This window comes from Gossypium hirsutum, chromosome A03 (assembly GCF_007990345.1).
Source record: "Gossypium hirsutum isolate 1008001.06 chromosome A03, Gossypium_hirsutum_v2.1, whole genome shotgun sequence".
In the NCBI taxonomy this organism is placed as follows: Eukaryota; Viridiplantae; Streptophyta; class Magnoliopsida; order Malvales; family Malvaceae; genus Gossypium; species Gossypium hirsutum.
In genome coordinates this window covers 66136249-66147365 of record NC_053426.1, presented here as the reverse complement: position 1 = coordinate 66147365, position 11117 = coordinate 66136249, and the positions used below count along the sequence as shown (strand labels likewise).

General features: G+C 39.2%; 1 non-coding gene across 1 annotated transcript; it reads right to left on the bottom strand.

The window, feature by feature from the left end:
- Positions 1–6317: 6317 nt before the first annotated feature.
- LOC121225357 (small nucleolar RNA R71) lies at positions 6318–6423 on the bottom strand. The gene has a single exon (XR_005923225.1). It is a non-coding gene; the product is annotated as a small nucleolar RNA R71 (small nucleolar RNA).
- Between the last annotated feature and the right edge of the window lie 4694 nt (positions 6424–11117).

Sequence of the window (11117 nt, the reverse complement as noted above, 5' to 3'; positions counted from 1 at the left end):
GATGTTATTCTTGGTTTGGATTGGTTAACCGCGCATGATGCGGTTGTGAATTGCAAAAGCAAGACTATCGATTTGAGGTGCGCAAATAACGAAATAATCCGAGTTGAGTCTGCGGACTTAAGGGGGTTGCCAGCTGTAATATCAGCAATGTTGGCCCAGAAATATGTAAGGAAAGGGTGCGAAGCATACCTCGCGTATGTACTTGATGACAAGGAGTTAGAAAAGAAACCCGAATCGGTGCCGGTGGTTTGTGAATACCCGGATGTTTTTCCTGAAGAGTTACCGGGTTTGCCACCTGTTCGGGAGGTAGAGTTTGGTATTGAGCTTGTACCTGGAACTACGCCAATTTCGATCGCTCCGTATCGTATGGCACTAACCGAGTTAAAAGAGTTGAAAGCTCAGTTGCAAGAATTGACGGATAGAGGTTTCGCTCGACCGAGTTTCTCACCTTGGGGTGCACCAGTATTGTTCGTGAAAAAGAAGGACGGAACCATGAGGTTGTGCATTGACTATCGTCAACTGAATAAAGTGACGATAAAGAATAAGTATCCGTTACCGCGTATTGATGATCTGTTCGATCAATTAAAGGGAGCATCGGTGTTTTCAAAGATAGATTTGAGATCGGGTTATTATCAGTTGCGGATTCGAGATTCGGACGTACCCAAAACTGCTTTCAGAACGAGGTACGGTCACTACGAGTTCTTAGTGATGCCGTTTGGGCTCACTAATGCCCCTGCGGTGTTTATGGATTTGTTGAATCGGATCTTCAGGCCGTATTTGGATCGGTTCGTAGTTGTGTTTATTGATGACATCTTGGTCTATTCAAGAGATGAGACCGAACATGCTGAGCATCTGAGGCTAGTGTTGCAAATTTTGCGGGATAAGCAGTTATATGCTAAGTTCAGTAAGTGTGAGTTCTGGTTAAGAGAGGTTAGCTTCTTGGGTCATGTGGTATCCGCATCGGGTATTCGGGTTGACCCGAGCAAAATTTCAGCCATACTTAACTGGAAGCCTCCGAGAAATGTTACCGAAGTCCGGAGCTTTCTAGGGCTCGCCGGTTATTACCGACGATTTGTCAAAGGTTTCTCGATGATAGCCACACCAATGACGAAGTTGCTTCAAAAGGATGTTAAGTTCGAATGGACGGAGAAATGTCAGAAAAGCTTCGATCAACTGAAAACTCATTTGACTGAAGCTCCAATTTTGGTGCAACCCGAATCGGGTAAAGAGTTCGTCGTTTATAGTGACGCATCCCTACTTGGGTTGGGTTGCGTATTGATGCAAGAAGGTCGAGTTGTGGCCTATGCGTCGAGACAATTGAAGCCACACGAGAGAAATTATCCGACCCATGATCTCGAACTAGCCGCCATTGTGTTTGCATTGAAAATATGGCGACATTATTTGTTTGGTGAGAAGTGCCATGTGTTTTCGGATCACAAAAGTCTCAAATATTTGATGACTCAACGAGACTTGAATCTGCGACAAAGACGTTGGCTTGAGTTGTTGAAAGATTACGAGCTTGTCATTGATTACCACCCGGGAAAGGCTAATGTGGTTGCGGACGCCTTAAGCCAGAAATCACTGTTTGCTTTGCGAGCGATGAATGTACACTTGTCTGTTCTACCTGACAATGTGTTAGTAGCTGAATTAAAAGCCAAACCATTATTGACTCATCAAATTCGTGAAGCTCAGAAAGTCGATGATGAATTGGTTGCAAAACGAGCTGAGTGTGTTCTGAACAAGGAATCGGAGTTTCAGATTGATGATGATGGTTGTTTGAGGTTTAGAAGTCGTTTGTACGTTCCAAGGAATTCGGAACTCATTCCGATGATCCTGAACGAAGCCCATTGTAGCCGAATGTCAATTCACCCGGGGAGCACGAAAATGTACAACGACTTGAAACGTCGGTTTTGGTGGCATGGTATGAAGCGAGACATCTTCGACTTTGTTTCGAGATGTTTAATATGTCAACAAGTGAAAGCGGAACATCAAGTGCCTTCAGGGTTACTTCAGCCGATCATGATACCCGAGTGGAAATGGGACCGAGTCACAATGGACTTTGTGTCCGGACTGCCATTGTCCGCAAGTAAGAAGGATGCGATTTGGGTTGTTGTTGATAGGCTGACTAAGTCGGCTCACTTTATCCCCATGCGTACGGATTTTTCATTGGATAAACTAGCCGAATTGTATGTTTCTCAGATTGTGAGATTACATGGAGTACCTATTTCTATCGTGTCGGATAGAGATCCGAGATTCACCTCGCGATTTTGGAAGAAATTGCAAGAAGCTTTGGGTACCAAGCTGCATTTTAGCACCGCTTTTCATCCCCAAACCGATGGTCAATCCGAGCGGATAATTCAGATACTCGAGGATATGCTGAGATGCTGCATCCTTGAGTTTAGTGGTTCATGGGAACGGTATGTACCTTTGATCGAATTCGCTTACAACAATAGTTTCCAATCAAGTATTAAGATGGCACCTTACGAGGCTTTGTACGATCGTAAATGCCGTACACCATTGTTTTGGACTGAGCTCGGTGAAAGTAAAATTTTCGGAGTTGATTTGATTAAAGATGCCGAACAGAAAGTAAAGGTAATCCGTGAAAGTCTGAAGGTAGCCACAGATCGTCAGAAATCGTATGCGGATTTGAAAAGAAAAGACATTGAATATCAGGTTGGAGACAAAGTATTTCTCAAAGTTTCACCCTGGAAGAAGGTGCTTAGATTTGGTCGTAAGGGCAAATTGAGTCCGAGGTTCATCGGTCCGTACGAAGTATCCGAACGAGTTGGACCCGTTGCATACCGATTAATTTTGCCCCCTGAACTCGAAAAGATTCACAACGTTTTTCATGTCTCGATGCTTCGACGATATAGGTCCGATCCATCGCACGTAATTCCTCCATCGGAGATCGAGATTCAATCTAATTTAAGTTACGAAGAAGAACCAGTTCGTATTTTAGCACATGAAGTAAAAGAACTACGAAACAGGAAAATCTCATTAGTGAAAGTACTGTGGCATAGAAACGGAATTGAAGAAGCCACTTGGGAACTTGAGGACTCTATGAAGGATCGATATCCAAATTTATTTACCGGTAAGATTTTCCGGGACGAAAATTTCTTATGTGGGGGAGAGTTGTGACAACCCAAATTAGACCCTGGTCGGAATGTGGTTTCGAGACCACATTACCGAGCCAAAAATTTATTTTCGTGTTTTAATTGCATAAATTGTTGTGTGACAGTGAATATATGAGAAATTAAATGCTTAATATTAGCATTAGGATTGTGAATTAATTCAAAAAGGACCTAGTTGACGAAGTTAGAAAAGATGATAGATGAATTATAAGGATTAATTAATAATAGGGTGAGGAAGCATGGCTTTGCATGTCAAATTGCCCATAAAATTCATGGTGGCCGGCCAAGGAGTGATGATGCTCCACTCATTCTAATTTAATATGTTTTCTTTTGGTGAACAAATGATGGGGATAATAATAGGAAAGGGAACAAAAAAAAATGGGTGTCATACTTGCCATCTCCTAGCCGAAAAACCAAGAAAAAGAAGGGAAAAAAAAACTTGGAAAGAATTCGGCCATTGCTTGTGCCTAGGAGGAGTGTTTGATGTTGTGGCATGAAAATGAGGGAGTTTGAATGCTTAATAAGGAGGGAAGAAGGAGTGTTCATGTTTTCTTTCTTTTGCAATTGTTCTAACTAGAGGAAGAAGAGGAAGCAAGATTCGGCCAAGGTGGTCCTTTAAGTGGATTAAGGTATGTTAATGCTCTATCATTGAAAATCTTTGTATATTTGGAGTGGCCATCAAGTATAGAAGCTAGCTCATGGCAAATGTTCTCTTTTTGTAAAGTTAAGAAGATGACATTCGGCCATGGATGGTTGTATTTCTTTGATGTCGTTTTTGATGCTTTAGGGTATTGAGGGTTGATTATAGATGAGGTGAGTTTCTTGATTTAAAATTTGATGGATGTTAAGCTAGTTAGGCAACCAAAGGTTCAATATTTTTGTTATGTGGTTATATGTGCATTTCGGCCATGGTCTTTGTTTGAATTTGAGATTTGTAATGTGATTTTCCTAAATTGTCTATGAATTTTTGGTTGTTGATTCCATGGTAATGGTATATTGAATCCATGACTTGAATCCATGAAAATTTAGTAAGGTTGCATTCGGCAACTTGCTTGGAATTAAAAATTGATGTCTAAGCTTAGGTGATTTCGATGATGATATATATATTCATAAGTATATTTAGTTGATTCGGCTTTGGTAGTTGCATTAGGTTATTAGCCGAATATACTAACATACATATACATGTGAAATCGGATTGTAAATATTTAGCAAGGTGGTTAAACTAGTTAAATTATTGATTTAGCTCAAGGAGTTAAAGGAGGTGAATCGAGCAAGGGCAAAGAAAATGTTATCGAGTAGCCGAGTTGGAACCGTCTTACCCAACACGAGGTAAGTCATTAAGCATGTAGTTGGTGTTATTTCAAATGGTCATAATGTTTATGTATTGATGCTGAATGGAATGAATAAATATACATATATATATATGCATGTACGTATATGATGATGAAATTGTTGAATGAAAAGAAAAGAGGTAAGATGTACTGAGTTGTTGATGTCGGCACTAAACGTGTGGGATAACCATTTATGACCATGAGATTGGCGCTAAGTGCGCGGGATTAAATTGTATAGCACTAAGTGTGCGATATGAGTATGTTGCACTAAGTGTGCGAAATGAATATGATGCACTAAGTGTGCGAATTGACCATGCGGCACTAAGTGTGCGAGTTTGACTATGTAGCACTAAGTGTGCGATTTGATTACGTAGCACTAAGTGTGCGAGATGATTATATAGCACTGAGTGTGCGGGCTCAATATACATTCGTGAATCATTATGGACACTATGTGTGCGACACTATTGAGTCGATCGCGGACAGCGGATCGGGTAAGTGTCTTGAGTACATGGCTAATAGGTGCTATGCTTATACTTGGTGTTGAGCTCGGTAAGTTGAACCTATGTGACAAATATACTTGAAGTCACGTACATAAAATTTATCGTAGAATGGGTGAAAGGCCGTTTAGTTGTATGTTTGTAACGAAAATAAAATGATTTATGAAAATGCCTCGAATATCCTATTGATGAGTATGTGGATTGTGAATGCATAAATTGGTATGAAATTGAATCGATAGGTTGGAGGAACTATGGTATGGTTCGGTATGGATGGAGTAAATTGTCTCGTTCCATTTTGTTTCCTCTTGTGATAATGTTATTGATGGATGGTAGTGCATTGCTTTTGACTTACTGAGTTATAAACTCACTCGGTGTTTCCTTGTCACCCATTATAGGTTGCTTGGACTCATCTATTTTTGCGGGGTCAGGCCGTCATCGAAGTCATCACACCGGATAGCAAGTTTTGGTATTTTCTTCTTAGTTGGCTTAGAAGAACATTTGGCATGTATAAGCTATTACGTTGTGTTTGAATTTTGGCATGTAAACTTTAAGCCATGCGAAAATGGCACGAATGTTCGATTGAGTTGGATCAAGGGTAGGCATGAGATGGACCTAGTTACTTTCGTAACAGATGCTGGCAGCAGCAGTGTCATGAGATTGAAAAATCACTAAAAATAGTAGGAGTGGAATTCATTGATGAATAAATTATGTAATCGAAGCTTTATGAGTCTGCTTTCATGAGGAAGTAACGAAAAGATCATATGAGCAGTATATTAAGAGATAATCAGATTATAGTGGGACAGGGCCAGAACGGTTTCTGGATTCCCTGCTCCGACTTTGGAAATTCATTACAAATTAACCAGAGATAATTAGGGGTCGTACCATATATGTACAGATTCCTCTCTGAGTATAGTTTTCATAGAAATAAACGGAATCAGTATTGAAGCCCTGTGTAGGGAGATATCCAAGTCGTAATGGGAAAAGGTCAGTGTAGTCGATCCCTGCAACATGGGAGACTTTGACTAATAAACTGTACTAATTGGCCCAACCAAAAATTCTAGAAAAAAATAAATAGATGGGAACATGAGTCTAGTTTCTGGGAAAAATTACAAAACTGATTTTTGAGTTACGAAACTCAAGATATGATTTTTAAAACGACTAGTACACAGATTGGGCAGTGTCTGGAAAATAAATTTTGTAAGGGGTTAAAGTCAGTTAACACCTCGTGTTCGACTCCGGTGTCGGTTTCGGGTTCGGGGTGTTACAGGTTGAACTCGTTACCACGAGGGTCAATCACTACTTGGGTGCAAATGACCGAAAAATTCTTATTGAAATATTTTCCGCCGGCTAAAACGGCTAAGTTGAGGAATGATATCTCTTCTTTTGTGCAGATCGATCTAGAAACACTCTATGATCATAAGAGAGAAACAAGGATCTATTGAGAAGGTGCCCTCACCATGGGTTACCACTTTGGCTACAGGTTCAAACTTTTCACAATGGCCTGAATCCTTCGACTAGACAGATGATTGACATAGCTGCTAGTGGAACTATCAATAATAAGACACCTGAAGAGGCTTATGAATTTATAGAAGAGATGTCACTGAATAATTATCAGTGGCAAGTCATGAGGACAAAATTGACGAAAGCAGTCAGCATTTTTAACGTCGATTCAGTCACTATGCTCTCTAATCAGGTAGAAATTTTGAATAGAAAAATTGATGGTTTACTTGGCTCTTTATAGGTTCATCCAGTAATGCAATGCGATGCAAGTAGAGGTGGAACGAGCAATTCAGGATACCCACCCTATGGCCACAACATGGAAAACGAGCAATTAAATTATATGGGTAATAATCTTCGACCTCGAAATAACCCCAATAGTAACACTTGCAATGCAGGTTAGAGGAACCACTCAAATTTCTCATGGGGAGGCCAAGGGAATTAGAGACCACCACCACCTCTAGGCTTCCAACAACAACCTTACCAGTAAGAGAAAAAGTCAAACCTTGAGGAGATGATGACAAAATTTATTTCAGTAGCGGAAACCCATTTTCAGAACACTGAAACTGCACTTAAAAATCAGCAAGCATCGATCCAAGGGCTTGAGAATCAAATTGGATAGCTGGCTAAGATGATTTCAGAAAGACCACCAGGAAGTCTACCTAGTAACACTGAACCCAATCCAAAAGAGCATGTAAGAACAATTACATTAAGGAGTGGGAAAGTGTTAGCTGAATCTGAAAAGAAGCCACCACAAGAAGTATCCCATATTCAGCAAAGTTGAAGAAAGACCGCATAGATGCACAATTCGGTAAATTTCTTAAACTTTTTAAGCAACTGCGTATTAACTTACCTTTTGTTGAAGCTATATCACAGATGCCTATATATGCAAAATTTTTAAAGGAGCTTTTAACAAACAAAAGGAAGTTTGAAGACATATTTACAGTGAAACTTAATAAGGAGTGCTCAGCCATACTCCAAAATAAACTGCCAACCAAACTGAAAGATCCAGGAAGTTTTACTATTCCCTACTTAATTGGTAGTTTCAATGTTGATAAGGCACTAGCTGATTTAGGCGCGAGCATTAATTTGATGCCATATAAAATGCTTAAACAACTTGGTATTGGGGAACCTAAACCCACTAGGATGAGTATTCAATTAGCTGATAAATCTATTAAATATCTTAGGGGAATTATAGAGGACATACTTGTAAAAGTAGAGAAATTTATATTCCCTGTTGATTTCATTGTGCTTGACATGGATGAGGATATTGAAGTGCCTTTAATCCTAGGTCATCTATTTTTAGGCACTGCTAGGGCTGTTATTGATGTGGGTGATGGTAAATTGGTACTTAGAGTAGGTGACGAAGAGATTATTTTAAAAATTTATGATGCCATGAGATTTTCTAGGGAACAGGATGGCTCATGTTATTTTATTGACTCTATTGATCATGCTACTCAAGATTCTTTTCAGGAAATCGTACATAAGGACACGATGGAACTGTGTCTTGCCCAAGGAGAGGGGGTGGATGATGATTCTGAGATAGGAACCAAACTAAATTCCAATGAAACCTCCCCAAGACCAGCAGATATGAGGGTATTTAGGTAAACGATGAACTTAGGCAAAAACCCTCTATTGAAGAACCTCCCAAACTGAAACTTAAACAATTGCTGAATCACTTGGAATATGCATTCCTTGGAAATAATTCTACATTACCGGTAATTATTGCATCTAACTTGCAACCTAAGGAGAAAGAAGAATTACTCCAAGTATTAAGAGAACCTAAAAGGGCCATAGCTTGGAAAATTTTTGACACTAAAGGGATCAACCCTTCTTTTTGCACCCACAAAATTTGAATGGAAGATGAATATAAGCCATGTGTGCAAGCCCAAAGAAGACTGAACCCCAACATGAAGGAAGTTGTTAAAGCTGAAGTAATTAAACTCCTAGATGCTGGAATTATTTACCCTATTTCTGACAGTTCTTGGGTAAGTCCAGTGCAAGTTGTTCCTAAGAAAGGAGGTATGACTGTTGTAGCTAATGAGAAGAATGAATTAATCCCAACAAGGACAGTCACAGGTTGGAGAGTTTGCATTGACTATAGGAAGCTGAATGATGCTACGAGAAAAGATCATTTACCTCTTCCATTCATTGACCAAATGGTGGAAAGATTATCAGGGCATATGTACTACTGCTTCTTAGACGGACTCTCTGGCTATTTTCAAACCCCAATAGCTCTTGAAGATCAAGAAAAGACGACATTTACATGCCTATACGGTATGTTTGCTTATCGTAGAATGCCTTTTGGATTATGTAATGCTCCTACTACTTTTCAGCGTTGCATGATGGAAATTTTTGACGAACTCGTAGTAGACATCATGGAGGTATTTATGGATGATTTCTCAGTTTTTGACGAACTCTTTCCATATTTTCCTTAAAAATTTAAAGCGAGTCTTAATAAGATGCGAGGAAACAAATCTTGTGCTCAACTGGGAAAGATGTCACTTTATGGTTCAAGAAGGTACTGTGTTAGGACATAAAATTTCTAGTAAAGGGATAGAGGTTGATAAATCTAAAATTGAAGCCATTGAGAAACTACCTCTCCCTAAACCAGTTAAGGCTATTAGAAGCTTTTTAGGACATGCTGGGTTTTATAGAAGATTTATTAAAGATTTTTCTAAAACAACTAACCCTTTGACTAAATTACTAGAAAAAGATGTGCCTTTTAATTTTGATAAAAAATGTTTAGAAGCATTTAATACTTTAAAGGATAAATTGACTAAAGCTCCAATTATAATTGCACCTGATTGGAATTCACCTTTCGAACTAATGTGCGATGCGAGTGATTTTACAGTAGGTGCAGTTTTGGGACAGCGAAGAGATAAGCATTTTCAACCTATCTATTATGCTAGCAAAACTTTGACAGCCGCACAAGAAAACTACACCACCACGGAGAAAGAGCTGCTAGCTGTGGTTTTTGCATTCGATAAATTTAGGCCATATCTAATATTGTCTAGAGTTGTCATTTATACTAACCATTCTGCTCTTCGCTACCTGTTAACTAAGACTGATGCAAAACCTCGACTCATTCGATGGATTTTGTTATTGCAGGAATTTGACTTGGAGATTAAGGATAAGAAAGGAACTGAAAATCTCGTGGCTGATCATCTTTCCAGGCTTGAAAATTCAAGTACCAAAGAGCTAGATGAAGTTAAAATAAATGATTCATTCCTTGAAGAACAATTTTTTGCTATATCTGATTCTGACGTACCTTGGTTTGTAGACATTGCAAATTTTTTAGCTGCTAACATTATCCCAAAAGGGTTGACACATCAGCAAAAGAAGCAATTCTTTACTGATGTGAAAAACTACTTTTGGGAAGACCCTTTCCTTTTCCGTATATGTGCAGATCAAGTCATTAGGAGATGCGTTACAAGGTCAGAAGCATTGAATATCTTGGAACATTGCCACTTAGGACCAACTGGAGGACATTACAGTGGAAATAGGACCGCACATAAAATACTCGAATTAGGTTTTTATTGGCCCACACTTTTCAAGAACACCAACAGGTATGTTGCTACTTGCGATAAATGCCAACGAACAAGTAATATCTCTAAACATAATGAAATGCCCCAAACATACATGCTTTTATGTGAAATATTTAATATATGGGGTATTGATTTCATGGGTCCATTCCCCAGCTCATTTGGGATAAATACATATTAGTAGCTGTCGATTATACGTCTAAATGGGTGGAAGCCCAAGCTTTACCTACTAATGATGCTAGAGTGGTAGTACGATTCCTTAAGAAACTCTTCTCTCGATTTGGAACACTAAGAGCAATTATCAGTGATAAGGGTACTCATTTTTGTAACGCCCAATTTGATAAGACCCTTAAGAAATACGGAGTTCACCACAGAACAACTACCCCCTATCATCCTCAAACTAGTGGACAAGTCGAAGTAGCAAACCTATAGCTCAAACGTATCCTAGAAAAAACAGTAGAATCAAACAGGAAGGATTGGGCAATGAAAGTAGAATATGCTTTATTGGCTTATAGAACTACTTTTAAGACCCCCATAGGAACATCCCCTTACAAACTTGTTTACGGAAAAAGTTGTCATCTACCATTTGAGTTAGAACACAAGGCATTCTAGACTATAAAATTTCAAAACTTTGATCCCAAACTTGTAGGTAAAAACAGGTTGATGCAGTTGAACGAGTTACATGAGTGTCGAACCAATGCATATGAAAATTCACGCCTATATAAGTAAGCAACGAAGCACCGCCACAACGCTCGTTTAAGACAACGTAAGCAATTTGAAGTTGGAGATCTTGTCCTGTTATATAACTCGAAGCTCAAATTGTTCCCTGGGAAGCTTAAATCACGATGGTCAGGTCCTTTCGTAGTTCAAATTGTCTTTCCATATGGCACAGTAGAGGTAAGTCACCCGTCCCAAGGCACTTTCATGGTAAATGGACATCACCTCAAACTCTACAACGGTAAGAATTTCAAAGACGATAGAGAGGAGCTACGGCTCCATTGTAGATTTGAACTTAGACTCTAAATAAGCACTTCTTGGGAGGCAACCCAAGCACTAACCTCACCAAATAGGGTTTAATTTTTCTTTAACTGTTCATAGTTTAACTGCAGGTAATTT